Below are 21,284 nucleotides of genomic sequence, written 5' to 3' on the forward strand. Positions count from 1 at the left end.
AGGTGAAGCAAGCAATGATGGCTTGCAGTAGGGTGAAGACGGTGAGAGGTACAGGGATTCAGGATAGATTTTAAAGTTAGAGGTGGAAGAGTTTCTCATGAACTAGATGTAGAAATTGTGGGAAAGAGAAAGTTTAAGGATGAATACAAAGCTTTTGACTTGAGCAAATGGATGAGTTATGGAGATGGAAACAGTTGGAGTGAAAGTGATAGAAAAAAGTAAACTATTTCATAGTATTTGCTAATTCTGAAGTGTCTGTGATATATAAAGTAGAGATATTTAGTAGGAAATGGAAATTATGAGTCTCAAGCTTAGGCGAGTGTTGAAGGCTAGAGGTATAAATTTGGGAGTCATAGTCATCTGCCTATTGAAGCAATGGCAGAATAAAACTCATGTGCACAGACAGAAAACTGTAGAGGGCCAGGAATGAGTTTTAGGGCACTCTAGCAATAAACACTAAGAAATGGAGGCATCACAAAGGAGACCAGAAAGAAATGTGAAGTGAAAAAGGAAGAAAACTATGAGAGTATGGTGTTCTAAAAGCCAGTCAAACAAAGCATTAATGTTGGAAATTATGAGAGCTTATTTTCCAAAGTTTGTTGTATTAATAACTTAAAACTTGATACTCTAAAGAGAGCTTTTAGCAAACAGAAAAAAAAGAATGATTTTTTTTTTTCTATTACAAGTGATTGATTGTAACAACATAGGAACTGGAAATGTGTAAAAGGCATCAAGAATTTAGGTAGAACATGATTTTAAAGAAAAGTGTTCATTTAACATACAAATACACAATGTTAAGACATAATATTTTGTCTTTCTATTAACTGCAGCTACAGCATGCTGTAAGTGAAGACGAATGATTACAGTTTAATATCAAATTCAGGGGAAAATATTTGAGTCTTCCTAATTTTAAAATAGATTTTAAAAACTTTATAGGCTTGTGACTTGTCAAAAGTGAAACATTATTTTATAAACGATCATAACAATTTTAGAATCAGAATAAAGTTTACATATAAAATGACTTACTTGAATTCACATGGTTCATTTTTATGGGTGAAGACTAAGACTCAGGTTTTCTGATTACTGAGTATTATTTATTACTTGAACACACTGGAATATCTTTCAATCATCTATAAGTCATCTATAAAATGACTAAAAAGGGGCTTATTGGTGATATCTTACATTTTAAAATAAAATTATAAGTAACTAGAGCTAGGAGAAATAAGACTCATGAAGATTAAATTTTAAGAAGAGCTTATAAGAGGGTGAAAAAGTAAGAGATGCATTTCCACATGGACAGATAGGAGATTTTAGGAGAAAACAATCAAAACTTTATTTATACATGTTGATATTAGCTTAACGAAACAAAGACAACCATCACGGGACTAGCAGATAATTTTGAATATGTTTGAATATGAAGACTAATACAGATCAATATCCAATTAAACTAAAGACCAGATAAAGTCTTCATTCTATTACAGCATATTAGGAATAAGGGTACCTCTTGATACTTTGCTATGTGCCATTTTGGGACAATGAACCTCACCATAAAGTGAACATTTATGTCAAGAAGTAGTTTAGGATATAAATTGTTATCGTATAGGTTACTTTGAAAAATTAGAAATAACTAACTTTCCTTTATCCTTTTTTTTTTTTTTTTTTTTACATTTTGGTTAACTTTTTAAACTTTTATTTTAGGTTCAGTGGTACATGTGCAGGTTGTTATATAGGTAAACTCATGTCATAGGGGTTTGTTTCATAGATTATTTTGCCACCCAGGTACTAAGCCTAGTACCCAATACTTATTTTTTCTGCTCCTCCCACTCCTTCCACGCTCTACCCTCAAAAGGCCCCAGTGTCTGTTGTTCCCTTCTTTGTGTTCAGGAATTCTCATCATTTAGCTTCCACTTATAAGTGAGAACATATGGTATTTGGTTTTCTCCTTTTGAATTAGTCTGCTAAGGATGATGGCCTCCAGCTCCATCCACGTCCCCACAAAAGACATTACTTCATTCTTTTTTATGGCTACATAGTATTCCATGGTGTATATGTACCATATTTTCTTTGTCCAGTTTATCACTGATGGGCAGTTAGGTTGATTCCATGTTTTTGCTATTGTAAATGGTGCTGCAAAGAATATTTGCATGCATGTGTCTTTATAATAGAATGATTTATATTCCTCCAGGGTATATAGCCAGTAATGTGATTGCTGAGTCTAATGGTAGTTAACTTTTCTTTTTAATGCCAGAATAACTGTTATATAAAATATCTCACTATGCCATTGTGAAAGACAAAATTCTGGGACAGTAGAGGTCCATTGTCTAACATCTAAAGCTGCACAGTTCACTCATTAGCCACATGTGGCTTCTGAACCCTTAAAATGTAGCCTAGTTTGACCCAGGTACTGAAATTTTAATTTAATTTAATTTAATTTACATTTATTTTTTCAAAAAAACACAAGGCTAATGGATACAGTGTTAGACAGCACTGAGAACATTCCCATTATCACAGAAACTTCTGTGGAACAGAGCAGACCTACAACATTTAAAACCTTTTTACATTTATTCTTCTTTGTTAAGAAAATTGACTCTTATTAACAGATAACATTAGCATGATGGTAGATATAAGCTCAAGCTCTAAAAACCTATTTAACTTGATAACAATGAGAAATAAGTATGAAAAGATAAATAGAAAATGAAAATAAGATATTCTTCACAATTTTCCAGAATAGGAAACATAGTGACTATTAAACAGATGAAAAGATTTTCAACCTATTGGTAATTAGAGAAATGCAAACTAAAACTATTAGACACTGAATTATGTTCCCCAGATATTCATATGTTGAAGCCTCAGTCCTCAGTTGACTGCATTTGGAGATAGGCTCTTTAAAGAAGTCATTTAGGTTAAATAAGGTCTTAAGCGTGAGGCTCTAATCCAGTATGACTGGATTCCTTTTAAGAAGAAAAAGACTCCAGGGATGCGTGCAAACAGGGAAAAAGCCACGCAATGACATAGCAGGAAGGCAGTAGTCTCCAAGTAAAGGAGAGAGGCCTCAGGAGAAACTAAACGTGCCAACACCTTTCTGGACTTCTAACCTCCAGACCTGTGTAAAAATAAAGTCTGTTATTGAATCCACAGACTCTGTGGTATTTTGTTATGGAAGCCCTAGCAAACCAGCACAAAGATCAATTGAGGTTTTATGCTAACTAGATTGGCTGATCTATCTGGTGAGGCTGTAGAATCATAGGACTGCAACTTGATTCAGTAACTTTGAAAACCATTTTGGCATTATCTTTTAAAGCTGGATATTCAAATTCCCAATTACCCAGCAGTTCTAATCTTAGTTACACATGTTAAGATAAATCTTACATGTGTGTAACAAGAGACATAAAAATACATGCTCATAAAATATTGTTAATAATAGATCCAAAACCACTCAAATAACATCAACAGGATAATATACACATTTTTTACATTTATACAACATAGTATTATACAGTGGTAACAATGAATAAATACTAGCTAAAACAAAATGGGTATACCTTAGAAACATAATAATGTTGAGTGAAAAAAAGCAAACAGTTACATAAAGCATGACGCCAATTTTATAAAACACAAAACAAACCATACTTAGTAAAAAAAATACATAAAAATTAAATGAATGTTAATATAAAACCAAGAGCAGAATTACGCTATTTATGACAGAAAGAAAAAAGAACCAGAGAAAACCAAAAAGAAAGATTCAGCAGTGTTGATTCTAGTTCTTAGTTTTGGTGGTGTGTTTGCAAGAGTTTATTTTTATTACATTTCATAACTTACATATAACAGATCTGCATGCATTACTTTGCATGTTTCAAATACTATATAATAATGTTTTTAAAATAAAAATTTCCTGGTCACCGAAGATAACCCTTAGACATTAATTGTAGAGATGGAGATCTAATCCAAAACCACAGATATATTGATTTATGAATATTTTGTACTCAGAGACCTTTCAGCTGAGAAAAGAAATTCTTCCTTTCTCACATGAGAACTTTATGCTACCTAATGAAGCTCCCTACTTTGGGGCAATTTCCTATCTTTATTTAAGTGATACTAGTCTTTCAGCTGTGTAGAAATTTTAAAAACAACTGATAGCTACTTCTCCTGTTCCCAAGAGAATGCAGGAAAAGAATAAGGTGTGGGAGGCAATCTCATAGCTCACTGATAAGTACATACAAAGACAAAAATGGTACATAGCTAATGCTCCATCTAACAATACAGAATTGTTATTAGTAAGTATATCTGAATATCATAATTAATAAAAGAATAAAATAATCAAATATGAGTAAATGTCCTCTCATTTTGAAACGAGTTTCAGGGTGCTATTTTAGATCACTAGTTCACTTTCACACCTGGAAGAGTGTGTGTGAGTGTTTTGGTTTTGTGGTAACTGGATTATGCTAAATTTTACATTTCCTTCTTTAATGAAATGGATTTTGTTCTCTCTTGGAAATGCAGGAGATAGCAACAGCAGAATGTAGAGAAATAGCTGCTGCAGCTGTACTACCCATGGAAAAGAATACATAACAATTTTAGCAGCTAGTGATTCTGAAATTGCCCTTAACTGTGTCATTATAAAAATGCTCTAACAAATATGTTTTACAGTGGGTGACTATAGCAAATAACAATGTATTGTATATTTCAAGATAGCTAGAAGAGAAGATTCTGAATGTTATCCCCACAAAGAAATAATAAATGCTTAAAATGATGGATATGCCAATTACCCTGATTTGATCATTATACAATGTATACATGCATTAAACATCACACTATACCCCATAAATATGTACAATTACTGTATCAGTTATAAATTTGAAAAAAAGAAGTTTGTAAGTAATATAGTTAAGAAATTTATCTGATGGATTTTCTCCCCAAGGCCAAATCATTGAATAGTAAATCTAATGAAGGTACTATGCCTAAATGTAAAGGATAACACGTAAATTATTAAAAAGCAGTCTCAGAACTAGAAAAATGGTCAGCTATATCAGCAGACTCAGATTCAGGCTTTCATGTCACAGATAATTCTGTCATAGAACTTGGCAAATATGTGTTTTGTGTTGGTCTTATAATTGTCCTTAGAATCACGGGGACTTATTCATTCATTCAAAAAGTTTTATGGCCCACATTTTATGTGTTAGTTATAGTGCTGGGTTCTGAGACTACAGAAGCCAACACACAAAGCAATACAAGGACAAACTTTTTTCCTTCATTCCTCCACTATTCATTATGTGTCTTCATTTTGAGTACTGACTAGGGATCAAGTGCTGTGCTAAATATATATACATTAGTAAGTATATATTAATATAACTGCAAATGAGAAGATAAGCCACTGATTATGATGTTACTGCTATCTTTTTCTTTTCTTTCCATAAAATGGGATGTCCTTTTGCCCAAGTGTTGGTCTTAAATTGCAAATGAAAAGAAAATTCTCAGTGGGATGCTGACGTGCATAGATAAATGAAAACAGAGCTCCCCTTTCGCATGCTCCATTCACCTCCCTGCCAACTCTCTATATGCGCTCACTTTGATTGTCCCAAGACCAAGATGAGAAGTGCCCCAACGACTTCCTCACATCGTTCATTAGGACTGTTTCTCTTATAGAACTAAATGGCACCATGACCCATAATTTTCGTGACCTTCATAGAGGATCACGGAGACAACCTATGAAAATGATTTATTTTAAAATAAAACACTGAAAGGGTTAATCTGCTGCTCCACAGGCCTAACCTCCCGGGATTAAACCACAGGCATGGAGCTCACTAAGTGTACTTAGTAACAACAAGCTAAAAATAGAAAAAAGCATCGTGCTGTTATTGTATGAGTTTCCCTCCAAGGTTTTGTCGGATAAACATCACAACCACCAATGGGATGGTGAACAGGTTCCTTGCAGGGTAGGTTAGATACCTATTTTTTCAGACAGTCATACCATAGCCAGTTCTCAGCATACTTCTTTTAAGGTAATTAAATGTTTGAGAATTAGTGTTCCTACCTGATTGGAAACCTTCTTGTCTTTAATTCATTGACTGTAGTAGATCTCTTTTTTCTCGGAGATGACCTTCAGATTTCTATCAGAAATCGCTTCTTTGGGGAAACCAGGGTTCTCACAAAGTCAGGAAACTGAAATGGAGATAGCAAGAGAAAGGGAAATTATCTGTACATATAAGTTTCACTTTTTAAAAATTTTAAGCAAATGTTCAAGCATCCATCTTTTGAACAGTATCATAACTTCAGGAAATTTTATAGTTTACAAGTATGAATTCTCACAAGACAAACACATGATGCGAGTATAGGCTGCATTTTGGGATTTCAAGTCAAGGAGTCTTCAAAAGAGTCCTGGTTAGTCTTTGTTAATTAATTGTGTGTGTGTGTGTGTGTGTGTGTGTGTGTAGCTTTTTTGTGATGAGGTGGTGGGGAAAGAATAAATCTGTTGACTACTAGTCAGTGATGTAGCGGGCAAAAAAGGCAAGTTTTCTGTCTTTTTAAAATATTCACTTCCGTTCTTCAGTCTTCATCTAGATTTCTCTTCCATCTTCACTTAGATCTTCAAAAAATTAATTTGACTAAACTTAATTATTCATAAATATTGGAATTTGTTGAAGGATATTTTGCAGAGACTTTTAATGTCTGTTCAAGCTTTGCCATCACACACAAAATTGTGTGTGTGTAGCTTTTCTTGTGATGAGATGGTGGGAGAGAACAAATCTGTTGACTACTACTTAGAGATTTAGAAAGATGGACAGATTTAGAAAGATGGATATTAGGGTAAAGTGAAGCAAATTATGCAATAAGTTCCAACACTGTGATTCTGAAACAATAATAGCAGACTTCTGGGTGACTAAGGAGTAACCTTCTCAAATTATAATCATACCTGTTATAGACCATCTGTTCACAAATTCTATACTATCATTCATCATTTATGGAAAACAAATGACACGATCTCTCATTCCCTCCACTTCTTGGCCATTCTCATATACATTTTTTCTATCTTTAATGTCATATTCTTTTCCATCTGTTTGAAAACATTAGGATCTAGGAGAGACAGACCATGAGCCAGCCTTCAGCATCTGTACCAGTGTTGGCCCTGAAAGGAACATTGGGCTATTAGGAGACTAGAAGTGATTTGGGATTGTCTGAGACTGATCTCCCTCAGAAGCAGAGCCTGACAAAAGAATTTGAATTCAAACCGTTCCTGGGAAGTAAGCAAGGAAACTCAGGAGTAGAGTGGGAATTGAGAATAGAGGCATGAAAGAAAGCCAAGAGAGGCACAGCATTGAACAGGTTACTCTTGGCGGGAACTGTTACAAGTCCCTCAGAGGAGTTCTGTGAAACCCTGCAGAACATTCCTCAGGGTTATCCCCACCAGTGGGTGGGAAAGCTGAAGTGTTCATATTCCAACTCCACTCTGTCACGGATTGAAAGTTTCAACCAGAGATGTTATCTCCTGCACACTTCTGGCCTGTTCTAAAGAGATGTTTGCAGGTGATGGCACAATTCTATCAGTATGCACTGGAATGCTGAGTGTAGCAGGAGATGTAGGTGGCCTCTGACAGCATTGGATACAGTGGCAGTGGGGTATTAAAGGTTATCTTGTAAGTCCAAGTGGATAAACTTTAGTTCCTGGGTTGACAGTTTTCTTTTGAGGTAATTAAGTACTAATGCATTGATAACAATTTCCTCTATTAAATCAAATCAAAGTTCCTAAGTCTCTAATCTCCTGAAAATTTTTGTATCTTTGATACAGCCCTAGTTAAAAAAAAAAAAAAAAGGAAAATTAAGATTTCAAGTTGACCATTAATTCATCACTCATTTAACACTCACTGAACACCTAATGTATACCAAGGATTAAGTTAGACATCAGTGTAATCTTTATTAAAATCATTATCTTACCATCAATAATTTACTTTATTGGGGCATCCAGATAGTACAAATTATTACATAGTGCAATGGAAAAGAGAGCAGAGTGTTAATTCATTCTGTGGACCAATAATAAGTGAATGTTATTTGCAGGTCTTCCTGTAGAAGGCAGTACTGGAGATGGATGTGTAATGTGAAGGAGAGGGAAATTTTTGAGTCAAAGAGAAGACAAATTCACAGTAGAAAGAAAGAAATTGGTTAAGGAACAGAATAGAAATAAATGCCATATACAACCAGTATAAAGAGTGCTTATAGGGGTGTAAAAAAATAAGAAAACAGAGAGCATGGTAGCAGCCAGATAAAGAATGCTTTGTGTATGTATGAAAAGGATGTGGAATTTAATTCTAAGGAAGACGGAAAGCCACTGAATGATTTTTAACAGAAAAGTTCAAGTTAGACGAAGATAGAAAGCTTTACTTGCATAACACGATCAGATGTTTGTTTTAGACAGGTCACTTTGGAAATACTGGGGCTTGATTGTTGGAGAAGGGTAGTTGCAATCCTAGACACAGAAAGATTAGTTAATAGTCCATTAACATAAGCCAAAGAAGAAACTGGATATGAAGTTTGTGCATGGCAGTTCTTTGCTTTCAGTACTGGAGGCATGTTATGCCAATACTTCTGACATCCATAGTTTCAGATCCGAAATCTGCTGTCACTTGAATTGGTGTTTCTCTGCAAGTAATGCATTGTTTCTCTCTGTCTGCTTTTCAGACTTTTTTCCTTTCTCTTTACATTTCAGAAGTTCAATTATGATGTGCCTTGGCATGAATATCTTTGTGTCTACCCTATTTGAGTTTTGCTTAGGTTCTTAAATCTGTACGTTTATGTATTTTGCCAGTTTGGGGGAACTGTTCTGCATTATTTCTTCAGATAATTTTTCCATCTCACTGGCTCTCTGTTTTCATTCTGGGAGTTTGATGATATGGATGTTATTTTTTTATTTTTTGTTCACAGGTTCCTGAGATCCTGCCCACTTCTTCACTAAGCCTATGTTTCCCTCTCTGTTTTTCAGGTAAATTCTATTGATCTGATCTTGAGGTCACTGATATTATGCTTTGTCATCTCCACTCTACTCCTGAGCCTGCCCAACAAAGGTTTTTATTTTGGTTATTGTATTTGTCAGCTCTATTTTTTTTTACTTGTTTTTATTTTATAACATCTATTTTGTTGCTTATACTTTCTATTTTTCCATCTATTTCAAGAAATACATAATTGGTTTTTGAAACCTTTATGTGATATCTTATTTAAAATCCCTGTCAGGTAATTTCAACAACTGATTTGTCTCAGTGTTAGTGTGGCTGACCATAATTTTTTTTCATTCATTTTGTGATTCCCTGGTTCTTGGTATAATAAGTAGTTTTCAATTGTATTGTGAATATTATGAGTGCTATATGACTCTCGATCTTATTTTAACTTATTTTTAGCAGGAAGTTCCCCTATATTGGGGTGTAGCATGAAAGGTACAAGTGTGGGGATGTACAGGTTCCACTGGGCCCTGCTGATACCACACTGGCAACAGAGGAACGCTGACTCACACGGCCTTACTGCAGACAGATGAGGTAGAAGTTTAGCTCTGTCTTTGGCCTTGCTGACACCTTCCCAAGGAGAATGGGACCACTCATATCACGTTGTTGTCTCCAAATGGGAATGGAGGGTCAGCACTGTAACAGGCCCCCTGAACCATGGCAGAGGGAAATGAAGTGTCAACTCTCTTTCTTTACACTACCTTAATTCTATCCTATTGGTGTTAGGTGTATGTAGAGGCTTAGCTCCTCACTGGTCTCCCCTGACCCCAGGTTTTAAAGGAAAGTACAGTGCTTCTTACCCCCAACTTGCAACATCCTGTTGCTGATGGCAAGGAGAGGTGGGGGCTTAGTTCCCCACTGGACCCCATGGCTGTGTGCAGGGAGTCCATTTGTAATAAGCTCTATCTGGCATGATCTCCTTAAGTCTCCTTCCTGATGGGTGGGGTGGAGGCTCAGCTCTCCACTGAACCACACCAGAGTGCTGCCTGCTTGTGAAGGGCAAGATTAGGGTGGTATGCACAATCAACTCTTTACCTGGTCCCTCTGAAATAAAAGTTATGGGTCATGGGTGTAACCATGACCTATGGTTTCATTAGTGTTTGGCTGGAGAGGTGTACATACTGCCAGAAAGGTTTTCTGTTGTCGGAAATCTATTTTCCCATACTTTGGCTAAGAAGCACAGAGTTTTCTTGGAGCTCTTTTTGTCTGTGTCTACTGGTTATGGATTGGAGGCTCCTGTGGTGCCCTGTCTGAGATATGCGAGAGAAAATAAGAAAAGAGGGAACTAATTGCCATGTCATTTCTTAAGTCCTGAAGTAAGTCTGCCTTCCAATTTTCACTATTCAGTGCCTCCTATGCTTATATATTGTATTCATTTCAGGGTTTTAGTGGTAAATGAAAAGACCTGGGAGACATGCAGCTACTCCATCTTATCACAACCAGAATTATGGAGGTCTATTAACGTTAAAAACTGCTGCTGGCTATAAATTGAAGTTTGACAATATACACCATGCCCTTTAGGAATTATTCTGCTAGACAAATGGCTTCCCAAGGGTTAACAAAGTTATTACGATTTGATTTTCACACTTGTAGAAGTAAAGTGTTCTGTTGAAGGTGAAATTTATAGATAAGGAAGGCTAGACTGATTCATGAGGTAATAGATTAGGGTTGGAGACATTAATATAAACTCATCCTTAGCTTAATGTACATATGCATAGAAACATACAAAAGTATAGACATGTGTATACACATTGTTAGTATACATACACATATCTCTTCACTCAGTCAGCTAAGACAACCTAGAAATAATGACACTCCAGTAACAATGAGCAAACGTAGCACCCAGATCTTGGTGCTAATACCACTCCCCAGTAAAGGAGGTCCTTCCTGGAGAAAGGACCAATTCTAGAACCAGGGCAAGAAATATAAAAGATGGAAATAGACCTTCTTGTAGTGTGAGAAATTAAGGAAGTGGTTTTTAAAACCCACAATGATTGAGCCATGTCAAAGAAGCCCAGGAACCACTGAAAGAGTTCAAAATAGTTAAGATGGAACAATTTGAGCAACAAAATAAAGTGGTATATAACTCCAAGTATAAAATTAATGTCCACAGATGCTTACTGGTATAAACAAGTGACTAAATAAATAAATGGCTGCGGGATAGATAAGTCTCCAGTGCAGAAAACTTCCAAATAGCTTATGTAGCTATTCTACCCTAAGGAGGGGGAGCATAACTCTGCTTCTTATTGTTGGCTTAGCATAGTGATTTCCTTCCAGAGTATAATACAGAAAGAGAAAAAAAGGGAAACATTACAGTGAAGAAACCTGATGACCACTACCTCAGCCAGGTGATCAAGGTTGACATCAGCAGTCATAAGTCATGTTGACTAAATGGCCCTTTACCTCTGTGGTCTTCCTTAAAAGCACACTCCCAATCTTGAGAGAAGCATAAGACACATTTTAGCAGTGGGGCATCGTACAAAATACCTGACCAGTATTATCAAAAATTGTCGAAGTCCTCAAAAATAAGGAAAGTATGAGAAATGGTCACAACTAAGGAGCCCAAGGAAACATGACAACTAAATGTAATACAGTATCCTGATGGAATCCTGGAACACCAATGTGACATGATCAAGTAAAAATCTAGGAATCATGACGAAAGTATGAACTTCAGTTAATGATAATATATCAATATTTGTTCATTAGTTGAAACAAAAGTAACATACTAATATAAGTTGTTAATAATAGAGAAAAATGGGCATAGTATATATGAGAAATCTCTATACTATACTTGCAAATTTTCTGAATTAAAACTGTTTTAAAATATAAAGTCTATTTAAAAAGTCAAGTGTTTTCTTGTTTTATGATTATGTTTCTGCAGTCCCCAATAAATATTTGAGTTTGCTTTACCTTACCGATATTGATGTTGAAGAAAAAAAACTAACTCTAAAATGGTTGGTAATTCCAATTCAATAAGCAATAATTCTTAGTAACATGTTTTTGGAAGAACTCACTGAGTAAATCAAAGCAGACTGTCTTTAAATGCTAAATTTCTTTTCTGTGTTTAATCTTCTTTAAGATTAATGTTTGCCATGGGCATGATTCCACTTCAGAGGGCAACAATTACCATAAACATTGGCGGTAGGCAATGTCTAATGTACGGTGAAATATTAATGCAAGATGCTGTATTAACTTTAGCTAAAGTATTTTATGTTTTCAAAATGAAGTATTGTTATTTCTGTCTATAAAGCCTTTTTAAAAAGTACATTTTTTACTCACCTTTTCCAAAACAGAAAACTCACAAGGAAATGATACTACAGGACAGTATGCTCATCAATGTGAATTGAAGGCTCACTTTGCTAGCACTCGTGGTTGCCAATGATATTGGCATATGTATTACTTTTACAAATCCCTTCCTTGGCACAATCTGATCTCCACAGGGGAAATCTTTGACACAGCAGGTACCTAAAAGCTATATAACATATAGCTTTGAAGCTAGATTTATGAAACATTTTACCCAGAAGTACAATATAATGTAGAAAAGGCTATTTTTCTCTTTGCCTTCTGCTACTCAGAGATCACTCACCATCTTACTTTTTATCAGTCAACAAAGACATGTTTCATAAATTAGACCATGTGTTTGTAGCTCAAGATTGTATCTTAATATGACTAATTTAATATGATTTTTGTTGGTACCAAATATGTAAATCAACAGGAAATTTTGTGCTTAGCTCTTAAAATAATTACTATAACTTACTCAATACATTTTACACTTTTCCTTTGTTTTTCAAAACAGCAGTTCTCCTAAGGTGGACTTTGAGCATGTAAGTGAGTTGATCCTTTTTTTCCGTGGACAGTTCTCTAATCTCTTTTACCATATCAATTTGTTCTACTTTCTCAAAAAGTAGAACTTAATAACTAAATAATTAAGTCTTTATTGAACACTGATGTAAGGCAAACACAAAAGGCAAAAAACTGATCTGCTGTTTTTTTTTTTTTTTTTTTTTTTTTTTTTTTTTATTTAAACAATGAGCTCAATTAAAATCTCTCCAGATAACAGGTGTTACTCTATGTAGTGGAAATTGTATTTCCTTATGGGAACTCACAGTCAGGAAAATGAAGACCTAAATAATAACAGAAAAGTGATAACATTACTAACCACACAACGAGTGCCTGCTTTGTATCTGGCCCTGTAAAAGAAACTATAAATATTATACCCGCAATCCTCATAAAAAAAAACCCTAATTACTTTAGGGTTGTGTGTGTAGGTGTAAGAGAAAGCGAGAGAAAGAAACTTCAATAAAGGGCTTCTGAGAAATAGCAAGAGCACTGCCAGGTATCCTTAATAAATAATTTAGGAGCTTCTAACTATGCATAATTATTTCTCATATGGGTGAATATTAAGGATCTTTCAGGTTTAGACTAAGAAGACAAAAGGCTTCCAGAAGTTGAGTCCAAATTTTACACTTACATAAAATCCTTACAACAGAAGACCAAACTATAATTCAATAACTGAAGAGTTTTTAAAATAGTGGATGTGTTCATATCAGCATGGCTTCATCATGTGGATAAGAGGCAAGAAATTGGCAGATGCAACCTGCAGATTCATTACTGTTCTTGTGAAGGGCAGGATAATGAATAAAAGTGAAAATAATGAAAAATAATGACTAGAATTTTAGGCAGTTTGCTTAGTCTCTATTCCAGGAAAAATACAGCAAGAAAGGAAAAAAAAATCTTGACACTTTTCTAAAACACTTAAAAGTGATATTTCTTCTTTTCTACCAAATAATGTGGAAGTCTAATCAGTCAAATAAGTCTGACCTTTTCTGGTAAAATAATTATTTATTTGAAAATGTGAGACATAATCAGAAAAATCAGTAAAGTTCTTTAAAAAGGAGGCCAAAAAAAAAATTTCCGTTAACACTCTCTTACAAGAGGCAAAAGTTTATAAAAAAGAACTCATACTAAAAATGGATTTAAAATTCCCTTTACTGTTGCAGAGCTTTTAAATTTTTATTTTTGATTTTTAATAGTCATAGGTTTACATAGTTGTCACAAGGCAGACAAATTTGAAATCAGCTCTCTTCAGTAAGCATTATTCTATTTTGCTGCATAGTCTCATAATTATAATTTTAATGACTGTGTAATTTTCTACTAATTGGATATAATTTGCTTTACTAAACCATTTTCTTATTGTTGAAATTAAATGTGTTTACTTTTTTTGTTATTACACATGACAGGACAATGAACACCTTTATATAATGATTTTCTAAATATAAATTATTTTAGTAAATTTCCAGAATTAAAATTAATGGGTAAAAATCTATGACCACTTTTATCTTACTAGACATTGCCAAATTACTTTTCCAGTTATTGAACCAAATTAGATGAAGCATGTTACCAAAATAAGATACTGTTATATGTGATTACTGATTTTGATAAATTAATAAACTGGACCCTCATGTTCCATTTCTTTGAATTTTTTGATAACTATTAAAGTCTAACATCACATACATATTTAAAATATGAATGTATTTTCTTTTAATTGTCTTCTCTCACTCTTTTCTGTCTCTTCATAACTTATTCCTAGGTAACTGGAGAAAAATCACGTGACAGGGCACAACTGTATTCCAATAAATTAATGAACACCAACCTCAAATGGGCTTCTAAGACTGGGAATATTGTTCTGACTAACCAGTAAATTCTTTCTTATTCTACTTAAGGACACTTCTTCTTCTTTTTGTTTTTTGTAATAAGCCTTCCCCACTCTCCTCAAATTTCCCCCTTTCTTCTTTACTTTCCTCTCTAAGCTGATGTGTTGCTTTATATCTCATTAAGAAAATAGAAGCCAGTAAATGGCCCACTGTCTAATCCATTTATCCATTAGCATCTTCACTGATATTTGTATTCCACTTTTGTTAGAGTTAATGTGAAAGGCCATTCACACTGCTTGTAGTGGTTATTCCATTTTTCCTCATCTGATCAAGAACTTCACAGCACTGAGTCTTCCACAGCCGACCTACTCCTTATAGATTATTCCCATAAAAATTCAAACATATTCTAGACCACTAACTCCTATTTAAAATAGTAAAAACTATATATGCAACATGAAACCTTCCTTGGTCATCGAATATCTTCTTTATCTCATTCACATCTGTCCTTCTCAAAATTGTTATCTTTATAGATTTTTTTTCCCACTCCTCGAGTCCTATTTACTCATTAGTTTACTTTTTTTTTTTTTTTTTTTTTTTTTTTTTTTTTTTGGAGATGGAGTCTCACTCTGTCGCCCAGGCTGGAGTGCAGTGGCGCAATCTCGGCTCACTGCAAGCTCCGCCTCCCGGGTTCACGCCATTCTCCTGCCTCAGCCTCCCCAGTAGCTGGGACTATAGGTGCCCGCCACCACGCCTGGCTAATTTTTTGTATTTTTAGTAGAGACAGGGTTTCACCATGTTAGCCAGGATGGTCTCGATCTCCTGACCTCACAATCCGCCCACCTCGGCCTCCTAAAGTGCTGGGATTACAGGTGTGAGCCACCCCACCCGGCCTAGTTTACTTTCATCTGGCTTCCCTCACTCCAACACCTTTGTCTACTGCTCTGAAATTTCACTTATGAAGGACACCAGTGATCTCCATGTCACCACAGTCAATGAAGAGGTTTTGTCTTTTTATTTCTAGATTCTTTCCTTCTTTAAAAAATAAAGTAAAACAAAAGACAAAAATATTGTTATGCTTTTATACCCGCATAATCTTCTACCTTGTTATATTTTACCGTGCCAACTTTAATCTGATTTCAAAATATTTTGTTAGTTCCATTTACATTCAATGGAACATACAATTGTATGAAGGATTATTCTCCACATTTAATTCTCATAATAATACTAGTAACAGTAGTCAAGACTTCTATATTGTTTGGCAGATGCAAGACACTATTCTAAGAGCTTTATTAATGTGATTATTCTTATAAACTTATACATCTTGTATAATTCCCACATTACAAATGAGAAAACTGAGGCATTGAAAGGTTAATTATAATTTATGCAAGGTCAGATGACCTCTAACTGATGATGCCTCTTGCCAAGTTAATGCTGAAATTTTAGAGTAGGGAACTTAAATAATGTCTCACAGATTGGCCTTAGAGTCAGCAAAATTTAATTAATTACACGGATAGAACCAGAAAGTAGAGAAACATTTTGTATTGCATGTGAACTACTAAGTGATGTTAGTAACGTTGTATGATTGATTTTAATTGAATGAAGATTTTTTTCCTTGTTACATTGTTCTTTCAAAAGAGAAATATTTTTGTCATAGCGTCTCTCATTTTTTTTTCATTCCTTCACATATTCATTCATTAATTAAACACTCATTTCCTGAGCATCTACCACATACCAGTCTCTGTTGAAAGCCTTGGAAGATTTGGTGGTGAATGAGCACAAAGTCCTTGCTCTTAAGCAAATGCTCTAGTTGTTGGGGGCAGGGGGGTGGGTGGTAGAGTACATAAGTAAACAAATTGATACATGAAACTGATTAATGGGATAGACAGACACAGAGGAGGCTGGTCTCTCTGGCCAAGGTGGTAGAGCTGGCATCTAAAACGAGACTGAAATGATGAGAGGAAAACTGATCTAAGCAGAAGGATCAGTAAATGCAAAGCCATGTGATAGCTACAAGCTTGCTGCATCTGAGGGCTTGAAAAAGGCAAACATGCCTGGAACCTATGAAGGTCTAGAAGAGATGCTGAAGGGGGCCAGAGCACTGGAGGCCTATAAGTGCTATTAAGTGGTTTATGTTTTAGTCTGTTCCCAATATATAACCTTTAGAAGTTTTAAGCAGGACAATGATATCATATACTTTGTGCTTTTAAAGAGATTACTTTGACTGTTGAGTCTCCTATAAAAATTGGGAGGCCGAGACGGGCGGATCACGAGGTCAGGAGATCAAGACCATCCTGGCTAACACTGTGAAACCCCGTCTCTACTAAAAAATACAAAAAACTAGCCGGGCGAGGTGGCGGGCGCCTGTAGTCCCAGCTACTCGGGAGGCTGAGGCAGGAGAATGGCCTAAACCCGGGAGGCGGAGCTTGCAGTGAGCTGAGATCCGGCCACTGCACTCCAGCCCGGGCGACAGAGCGAGACTCCGTCTCAAAAATAAAAAAAAAATAAAAAAAATAAAATAGCTGTGCCTCTATGAAGTGTGGGCTTAATGCTAACAAATTTTTTAAGAGCCCAAGAAGCTAAGAAATGACTAGTTCACTGATTATTACCATTAGTCCCAACTAGACTATATTAATATAAGCTTGGTGACCCTGGAGTCCTGAGACATACTTCATTAGGAAAACTCAACTATTTTCAAACTAGCATGATTTTAACAATTGCTAATTTTTTGGGGGTTTCAGAACTATTATTTTATTAACTGGAGGCTGGATGAGACGTTTTGTGTAGAAAAAGGGTAGACAGTTGGCTTCTGTCTATTCTCCCTTTCAGTGGGAGAAGTGATGGTTGAGGGCAATTATTCTGTTGTTGGTGCATTGCCTAAGTTTTAGAACTAACTCAATCAAGTAAATATTTGCTGAAGAACTATTATATATTAGAAGGGAACTGAGAATGGGAGATACAAAGAGGATAATTAATAATAGAGCAGCTATTACCAACAAGAGGCAGGTACTGTGCAATGCTTAACATGCATTATCCCATGTTACATGAATTTACACATTAACCCTGTGAGGTAGGTGTATTTATTTTCCTCTTTTCCTGAGAAAACAGATGTTTTTCATAAATGTTACACTTAACGTTTATCTAAGGTTACATAGCTAGTCAGAGATGGAAGTAGTATTTGGACTCAGAAAGTTTGACATCAGTGCCAACCACTGTGTTCTACTGACTACAATGGTCCTACTTGAGAAGTTCAAAATTACACATACATGGGTACAACTGACTCTAAGACTGCCTGGCACAAACTCTGTGGGATGGGCTAGATTTATGTGAGATGTACTTGAAATGGAGAAGATTGTGACAGAGGATCACTAAAATACGCTCCTTGTACTAGGAGGGGGGAAAAAAAAAAAAAAAAAAAAAAAAACTACTCGACCTAGCCTAGGGCAGGAGGGTAGGCTAACTACATGATGTTGAGGAGGAAGAAGGAGCATTTCTTTCTTTTTTCTTGTCTTATAATTGATTAAATTATATCTATGTCACAATATCAGAAACAAATCACAGTATAATGGATAGTTTTTGGACCCAACTTAGTTTGTGTCCTGGTATATGTAGAGTGTTAGACCAACAGTGGCACCTATGTGTATTTAAATACATTTTAATTTATCTTTAGCCTGAAAGGAAAATAGTTTCTTATATGTATAATTTGGGAATATCTTCAGAAAAAATACTTAAAGTCCACTATCTCAGAGGAAGGCAATTTTGCAAAAGATCTACCAGCAGATGCAAGTCCAAACACACCAATCATTTAGTGAGATTTGTACTGATATGCCAAGTCTCATGTTGTTTACGCATTTTTCTGGAAGAAGGCTCATAGAGCTCATATATTGTCAAAGAGATAAAGACCCATGCTGATAAGGTGGAAAGATCTTTGCTCTGGAATTAAATCAGTTTACGTTTTGCAGCTTACTAGAATTAGGTAACATTCTTAATCTTCCTGAGCCTGGTGTCTGTCTACCAATAGAGATAACACTAACACAGAAGGATGTGGTTAAATTAAATGATTCAGATAAAATGTTATATATCTTTCCAGGTTATCCTGTTAGGACATGCCTAGTAAATGTTAAGCCATCAGCAAATACTCTGCTTCCTTGACATGAATGAAGTCCATTCTCATGTTCTTCATGGTTTTCCTTGGCCATTGGTCTGAATATCAAGGCCACAGTTAAAAATTATCCCTGTCCCTTCACAGTCCATCTGCCTCCCCAAAGTATTCGCCTCGATGAATTGAGTCCCAATATTAGTAATAATCACTTTAGTTATTAATGTTCATATGTTTAAGATATTTTAATATAAGATAAATCATTACTCAAGAGAATAGCTAAGCTGGCTTTGTCAAAGATTTCAATGAGATACCAGTACATCTTAATCAGAATTAACTTTCAAAGATGGGGAGAGCAATGATTCAAGGTGTGAATAGAAAACTTTTTTTTTTTTTGTACAAAATGTTACTGTCATTTGTTCTGGTGGGGAAAAGACAGCTTAGAGTTAGCCTAATTTACATTTTATGATTAGTTTAAAGAAAGTGTCATATAAATTTAGAATGAAAGTAAATCAGTTTTCTTTAAACAGAAATGTAGATTTAAAAATGTCTTTTTATGCAACTGCCAGAAGGAAGCACTGTTTTGTCTGCAAATTCCCAGATTCTGCTCTAGTTTTGAAGGCTAACGACTCTGAAATGCAAATATAATCAGGGTTCCAGATGTGGCAATCAGGAAATGATTTGTGTACCAGCTATTTTTAACAAAAGGCTTGCAAACATGATAAATGAATAGTGAAAGTCAAAATGACATCAAATATGCATGAAAGCAGCATATATATAATCATAAATTACCTTTGGGAATTAATTATAACATTACTTCAGAGAAATTCATGTGGTTTATTCCTATGGAGAATGTAGAGTCAGATGATCTAGGTTATCACTTTGGGACTATGATCTCACCAAAAATCTTTATGTTACAACATATATGATAGAAATGAACACAATTTTACAGAAAGAACTAATCAGATGAATTAAGATTTCATTTATACTTTGGTATAAATAGATCAAATTGCGTTTTATCAACTAGATGTATAATAACTACAGATAAAAAGAACTATGCTGGTTTGCCAGAATGGAAAACATTGGCGAAAGTGAGGGGGCTGAATCTATGACCTCAGGAAAGCAGCTCCATAGCCTCTATCTCCATCACACAGACATTTAGTTCAGATTTGAAAGAGAACTTGTGATCAGTCATTTCAACACATCTCCAAACCAGTTATGTTCAAACATGAAGGGAGGGATAGATACAAGCCTTTTTTTTTTTTTTTTTTTTCCAAACCACATAAAGGTATCACTCTTCAGTTTTCATCAAAATCACACTTTTTAGGTTATCAGGGTCCATGGTTGTTAGGCAAGCAATGCATGCTTACAGTAGTGCTATCTCCCTGCTATAAATAGCTTCTCAGTCTTCCCACCACTGTCCATCCCTTCTCTGCTTAATGTCTTGGTCAAAACCATCCCCCAGGAACCCCTTTCCACTTAATTGCTGGCACCTGATCATGTTGTTTTGATTACCTTAGCTACTTCCTAGAGTCGGTAGTATATATGTGAGATTTAACTTTAAAAATACCCATAAAGGTTGGGTGTAGTGGCTCACACCTGTAATACTAGCACTTTGGGAGGCTGAGGCGGGTGGATCACCTGAGCTCAGGAGTTTGAGACCACCCTGGCCAACATAGTGAAACCCCGTCTCTACTAAAAATACAATTAGCCAGGCGTTGTGGCGCATGCCTGTAATTCCAGCTACTTGGGAGGCTGAGGCAGGAGAATCTCTTGAACCCAGGAGGCAGAGGCTGCAGTGAGCTGAGATGGTGTCATTGCACTCACCTGAGCAACAGAGAAAGGCTCCGTCTCAAAACAAACGAACACACCCTTAATGTACTAAATACACAGTTTCTAACATAATATGAATATCCAGTAACTGCTGACTAGCATTATTATTATAACATTTACATTAAAACTAATCTTCACTGGTTTAAGTATCACTTAATGATTGATTGTTTCTTTCACACACCTGTTCTTTTACTTCACCTGGTGTAAAGGAAATACGTGAACATTCGTTGATTGTTAATATGATTTGGCTGTGTCCCCACCAAATCTCAATTTAAATTGTATCTCCCAGAATTCCCACAAGTCCTAGGAGGGACCCAGGTGGAGGTAATTGAATTACGGGGGCGGGGGGGTCTTGCCGTGCTATTCTCGTGATAGTGAATACGTCTCACGAGATCTGATGGGTTTATCAGGAGTTTCCACTTTTGCTTCTTCCTTATTTTCTCTTGCCACTGCTGTGTAAGAAGTGCCTTTTGCCTTCCGCCATGATTCTGAGGCCTCCCCAGCCATGTAGAATTGTAAGTCCAATTAAACCTCTTTTTCTTCCCAGATTCGGGTATATCTTTATCGGCAGCATGAAAACAGATTAATACAATTATCTACAGTGAGAGAGGCAGTGAAAGGTATAGAATTAGTGTAGTTCAAGCCTGAAACTGACCTGGGTTTGAATTCCATCCCTGCCACTCACTTGGACCTCTCTATACCTCAGTTTCCTTACTG

General features: G+C 35.6%; 1 protein-coding gene across 1 annotated transcript in view; it reads right to left on the minus strand.

Annotated features, from left to right (window-relative positions):
- The window catches only part of PKIA (cAMP-dependent protein kinase inhibitor alpha), a 95,193-nt gene that overhangs the window by 26,419 nt on the left and 47,490 nt on the right, over window positions 1-21,284 (minus strand). The window contains exon 2 of the mRNA XM_017866859.1: window positions 6,032-6,159. The gene's annotated coding sequence lies outside the window, so the exon portion shown is untranslated. The remainder of the gene's footprint in view (window positions 1-6,031; window positions 6,160-21,284) is intronic.

Source organism: Rhinopithecus bieti, unplaced genomic scaffold (assembly GCF_001698545.2).
Source record: "Rhinopithecus bieti isolate Rb0 unplaced genomic scaffold, ASM169854v2 scaffold_2735, whole genome shotgun sequence".
Lineage (NCBI taxonomy): Eukaryota > Metazoa > Chordata > Mammalia > Primates > Cercopithecidae > Rhinopithecus > Rhinopithecus bieti.